Raw genomic sequence first — 6394 nt, 5'->3', positions numbered from 1 at the left:
TTGCTGCTGGTATCATGTGTTTTAAGAAATGTGTACAGTATGAAAAACTTGAAAATACTCATGAATGAAAAATGTTTTAGGAAAAAAATAGATATTTTCATGCAATTATGTACAGTCTCACTGTGTAAATTTCAAGGCAAGATTTGTTTCCTGTAAAACAGATCTTTGTTCTATGAGAGAATGTTTTTACTTGTCTTAGTGCATTTCTTTTGTCTCCTCCTGCATTGCATTATTTTGCCCTATTCTTTATTTTTGTGTGCAAACAACATACCAGTTAAAATGAAAACTATCTCACATGTAGAAAAAAAGTCTGGATTTAACTGAAAACTAATAAAATCCTTACTAAATGACACCATCTGATTCAAGTAAAAAATGACTTAAACACTAGTAATAAAAAAAGACAAAACACATTTCATGAAGAATACAAAGAGAAATGTCTGCTGAGTGTTTTAGTTCAGATGTTTCAGAATGCTGCTGTATGTTTTATGAGGGATCTGAGGGGAAGATTTCATAGCAGAAGGTGTTAACGTGGCCTGTATTGACTTAAGGGGTGACCCAACTGGACTGAAACTGTGGGATGCCTATGGACTCAAGCTGCTTGTTAAAGAGAAACTCTCTGCTGTTGTTCAAAAATCCTTCCTCATTTCCTCTCTCCCCATACTTCCCATCCTCTAGTGGCTCAGTTTCTAGCATTCCAGTATCTTCTTTCCTGCTAAAGAACTTGTCCAAGTAACTGGTGCAAGTGTTTTCCTTCTCTACTTGTTCATCTTTCCTTACCTCACAACAAAACTGATTTATAAGAAAATAGAGCCGGGCTCGGTGGCTCAGCCTGTAATCCCGTGCCTTTGGGAGGCTGAGGTGAGTGGATTGCCTGAGCCCGCGGGTTTGAGACCCGCCTGGGCAGTGAGACCTCATATTACAATAAATCAAAAAATCAGCCGGGCGTGGTAGCGCTCGCCTGTAATTCCGGCTACTCGGAAGGCTGAGGCGGAAGGATTGCCGGAGCCCAGCAGGTCGAGGCTGCGGTGGCCGGGAGCGGCCACTGCACTCCAGTCTGGGCGACAGAGTGAGACTCCAACTCAAAATAATAGAAAAAAAGAGAAAAGAAACTGGCTCATTCATTGGAAAAGAATATATGCTCATATAAGGATGGGAGAGCGCTTCTCCTGCTGTTAACCGATCCATTTAGTCAAAATTTGTTCCAGGAAATCCAGTGCTTCTCGACTAATTCCCAGAAGCAGCTGAGTTAAAGGTTTGTATGGCTCAGTCATGCCATTTCTAATGTAAACTGGAATCATGCTGAGAAGCTCCTGACGATCTTCCTCATGTACAACAGGAATAGATTCTAAAATCAGCTGCATCTGTTCAAGTTAATGTGCACCTGCAAAAAGGGTTTTGCCAGTCAGCATTTCAGCAAAGATGCAGCCTGCAGCCCACATGTCAATGGCTTTAGTATAATTATTAGGAGAAAGCAAAAGACGTGGAGATCCGTACCATTTAGTAACCAATCCTTCAGAAAGATGACCCTTATGGGAATAATGAGGATCCATGATCCGTGCAAGACCAAAGTCACCAATCTTCAGCACCAAGTCTTCTGTATTAATGAAAAGATTAGCTGGTTTGAGATCTCTGTGCAGTACGTTTGTAGAATGAATAACTTGAACCCACGTAGCAGCTGATACATGAAAAGCCTGGCGTGCTGTTCCAGTTGAGGGCCCTGCTCCAGCACATTGGCCAAGTCTGTCTCCATGTACTCCTGAACAATGTAAACACTGTTCAGTTCAGTAAGAGAGCCCACATCGTCTGTTAATTGACTTCTACTAGGACCAAAAATTTCAAACACTTTCACAATGTTATCATGGTCAAGTCTTCTAATAATTTTGATTTCACGTAAAGCATGTTTGACACTCTGGGGATCAGTAAGGACAATTTTCTTGATGGCTACTCTTTTGTCACAGTCATTGTCTACAGCAGAAAAAACCAAGCCATTGCCTCCACAACCCAATGGTTTTAAGTCCATATACCTAGAGCCCAGATCAAAACCATGAATGTTCATGAGACTTTCAAATTTCTCTGCCATTCTGAAACCCTTACTATTGCCTTTTCCTTTCGAATTGTTGAACTTGTGTAAACAAGGAAGAAAACTGACATCAAAAGGAAAGATCTTTCAAAAAGGGAGAAGAAAAATAATTATGCTTCCACAGCAAGATGGTTTCTTGATGTTCATTGCATATGCCAACCAGGCCCGTTGAGTTCCCCTTAGATTTAAAGCTCAAAAAGCACCAGGCTCGGTGGCTCAGCCTGTAATCCCGCACCTTTGGGAGGTTGAGGTGAGTGGATTGCCTGAGCCCGCGGGTTCGAGACCCGCCTGGGCAGCGAGACCTCATCTCTACAATAAATCAAAAAATCAGCCGGGTGTGGTAGCGCACGCCTATAATTCCGGCTACTCGGAAGGCTGAGGCTGAAGGATCGCCGGAGCCCAGCAGGCGAAGCTGGGCGACCGAGTGAGACTCCAACTAAAAAAAAAAAAAAAAAAAAGCTCAAAAAGCTCTACTCATACTGAGAATTAAAAAGATTGCGGTACTCATAGATCAAGAAAGGGGCAGCAACTCTGCAGACGTTTAAAGAAAACACTCAAGAAACTAAAACGGAATGAAATGACATACTATGCACTCAGATTTACTGTGCTAAATGATTTAACATTTAACAAAAATGTGAATAAATATGCACTCGACAGGCTTCTATGAACATTCTCCTCACAGTGCAGATACATTCAGTGTTGGAAAGGTCCTGAGCAGCATCGTTCTAAGGTGCTGGTTAGCACTATTTCCGTTTTGCTTCTTTTCTTCCTTTGTTGCTATATATTTCAACAGGAAGCCCTGGTGGCTGTTGGTCAACAGATGTCTTTTTAAAATTTATTTATTTATTTATTTTTAATATTTTTTTATTATGATGTTGTGGGGTACAGTTAAGGGTTAGGTATATAAATACGTTTCATTCAGGCACCCTATTGATTAGAGGTGCTTCCCCATCCCCAGACAGATATTTGCCCGTTAATCCCATCTCCCTTCCCCCGCATAGTTTCCCACTACTGAACAGACACTTCACAAAGGAAGACATCCGAGCAGCCAACAGACATATGAAGAAATGTTCAACTTCACTAATCATCAAGGAGATGCAAATCAAAACCACACTGAGATACCACCTAACTCCAGTCAGAATGGCAATTATCAACAACTCAGAAAATAACAGCTGCTGGAGAGGGTGTGGAGAAAAGGGAACACTTCTACACTGTTGGTGGGAGTGTAAACTAGTGCAACCTCCGTGGGAAGCAGTGTGGCGATTCCTAAAACCTCTAAATATCTACCTCCCATACGACCCCGCAATCCCCCTAATGGGAATATATCCGGAAGAACACAAATCACTCTACAAAAAAGACACCTGCACACGTATGTTTATCGCAGCATTGTTCACAATAGCAAGAATCTGGAAGCAACCATGCTGCCCATCAAAACAGATGTCTTTTGTTAGTGATCAGGTGGCCCCAGCTCACCACAATCACAGTCAAAGCTACTGTCCATCTTACTCTGATACAACCTCATTTAGGGCCAGACTCAAAACTTGGGCAGACTTCAGGGCTCTGAGGTGAGCCAGGTGAGCGCCACGCGCTACGCCACTGGATACTTTGCCTGGCCGGAGTCAACTGAGGCTGAGTCACCAGGGCAGGGTGGCGGAAGAGACGCAGGAGCATTTCGAAAGGTAGCGTGCCAGGAAGGCAAGACTCCGCGCCACCTCACATTCCCAGGGCCGCCGCCCCTGTCCCGCCTGCCAGCCCTCCGAACCGGCTGGGCTTTGAACCCGCGGAGCTGGGGGCGAGTCTTTAAATTTTATTATAGAGATCTGGGATACAAGTGAGGATTAACTACATAGGTAGGCTGCATACATGTGAAGTTTGGGCTTCCAACTGGCCCTCCTACCCATGGTACCCTTTGTGTTGTCATGTGTCTCCCATACTCCTTCCTCCCTTTTCTAGCAGTGTCCAGTAACTGCCAATCGGTCCCTTGTGTTCATGTGATTATTATTCAGGGCCCACTTATGAGTGAGAACATGCAGTATTCAGTTCTTTGTTTCTGTAATAGATTACTTAGTATGAAGGTCTTCAGTTCCACTCAATTTCCTGCAAAGTCCATGATTTTGTTATTTTTTATGACTGTGTAATACTCCATCATGTATATGTAGCATATTTTCTTTATCCAGTTCACTTTTGATAGGCAGTAGGGTTGGTTCCATGTTTTGTTTTGTTTTTGTTTTTTTTTTTTGCTATTGTGAATAGTGCAGCAATAAACATGCACGTGCAGGAATCTTTTTGGAAGAGTGATTTATGTTTTGGGGGGTATATATGGAAGTGAGGGATTGCTGGATCACATGGAAGGTCAATTTTTAGTTCTTTTAGGAATTGCCACACTGCTTTCCATAGAGGTTGAACTAGCTTGCACCCTCACCAATAGTGTAGAAGCATCCTTTTTCACCATACCCATTGTAGCATCTGTTGTTTTTTGACTTTTTAATTATAGCCGTCCTTACAGGAGTTAGGTAGTATGTCATTGTAGTTTTGATTTGCATTTCTCTGATGATTAGTGAGGCTGAGCACTTTTCCATATGTCTGTTAGCGGCCCGTGTACCTTCTTTTGAGAAGTGTTTATTCATGTATTTTGCCCACTAGGGGGCTGTTTTTTTTTTGTTCCTTTCGGCACGTTTGAGTTTGCAGATTCTAGATGTTAGGCCTTTGTCAGATATACAGTTGGCAAATATTTTTTCCCTTTCTGTGGGCTGTCTCCTTGCTCTCTTGATGGTTTCTTTGGCTTTGCAGAAGTTTTTCAATTTGATGAGGTCTCACTTGTCTATCTTATCTCTTATGGCATGGGCACTCAGGATTTTGATCAGGAATTGGTTGCCAGTGCCAATTTCCATAAGGGTGTCTCCTGCATTTTCTTTCCTTCTTTCTTTCTTTCTTTTTTTTTTTTTTTTTTTGAGTTGAAATCTCACTCTGTCGCCCAGACTGGAGTGCAGTGGCACGCTCCCGGCCACCGCAGCCTCGACCTGCTGGGCTCCAGTGATCCTTCCGCCTCAGCCTTCCAAGTAGCTGAAACTACAGCCGCGCGCTGCCACACCCGGCTAATTTTTTTGATTTATTGTAAAGATGAGGTCTCACCAAGTTGCCCAAGCAGGTCTCGAACCCTCAGGCTCAGGCAATTCACTCACTTCAGCCTCCCAAAGCGCGGGATTATAGGCTGAGCCACCGAGCCCGGCCGTCTCCTACATTTTCTAAGATTCTTATGGTTTGAGGTTTTACATTTAGGTCTTTGACTGATTTAGAGTTGATTTTTGTATATGGTGATAGGTATGGACTCCATTTCATTCTTCTGCATGTGGTTAGCCAGTTTTCCCAGGACCACTTGCTAAATAGGGTCTCCTTTTCCGTGTCTGTTATTGGTGGCTTTGTCGAAAATGAGTTGGTTGAGAGACCAAGTTTTTGTTTCCAGAATTTCTGTCCTGTTCCATTGGTCTATGTGTCTATTCTTCTACCAATACCAGGCTGTTTTAGCTACTGCAGCCTTCTAATAAATTTTGAAGTCTGAAAATGTGACACCTCCTGGTTTGTTCCTTTTTCTGAGAGTTGTTTTGACTATTGGTGCTCTTTTCTGTTTCCATATGAATTTCTGTATTATCATTTATAGGTCTGAGAAAAATGATGTTGGTAATTTTTTTTTTGAGTTGGAGTCACTCTGTCACCCAGACTGGAGTGCAGTGGCATGCTCCCAGCCACCACAACCTTGACCTGCTGGGCTCCGGCAATCCTTCCGCCTCAGCCTTCCAAATAGCTGGAGCTACAGGCGTGCAATACCATGCCTGGCTAATTTTTTGATTTTACCGTAGAGGTGAGGTCTCGCCAAGTTGTCCAGGCGGGTCTCGAACCCGCGGGCTCAGGCAATTCATTCACCTCAGTCTCCCAAAGCGCTGGGATTACAGGCTGAGTCACCGAGCCTAGCAATGTTGATAATTTGATGGGTATTGCATTTAATTTGTAGACTGCCTTGGGTAAGATGGTGGGCTTCATTCCTGGGATGCAGGGTTGGTTCAACATTTGAAAGACCATAAATGTAATTCAATACATTATCAGATGTAAAAACAAGAACCACACGATTATATCATTAGATACAGAAAAAGCACTCAACAAAATCCAGCATCTCTCTCTCTCTTTTTTTTTTGAGTCAGAGTCTCACTCTGTCGCCCAGACTGGAGTGTAGTGGCATGCTCCCATCCACTGCAGCCTCGACCTGCTGGGCTCCTGCGCGCGCACGCACACACACACACACACACACACACACACACA

The 6394-nt window shown here is 43.3% G+C and overlaps 1 pseudogene; it reads right to left on the bottom strand.

The window, feature by feature from the left end:
- Positions 1 to 1116: 1116 nt before the first annotated feature.
- LOC103276626 lies at positions 1117 to 2271 on the bottom strand (annotated as a pseudogene).
- Between the last annotated feature and the right edge of the window lie 4123 nt (positions 2272 to 6394).

This window comes from Carlito syrichta, unplaced genomic scaffold (genome assembly GCF_000164805.1).
Source record: "Carlito syrichta isolate Samal-C Ts95f unplaced genomic scaffold, Tarsius_syrichta-2.0.1 Scaffold316279, whole genome shotgun sequence".
Lineage (NCBI taxonomy): Eukaryota > Metazoa > Chordata > Mammalia > Primates > Tarsiidae > Carlito > Carlito syrichta.
Note: the sequence above shows the minus strand (reverse complement) of the source record. Positions and strands in the feature narration are given on the sequence as shown.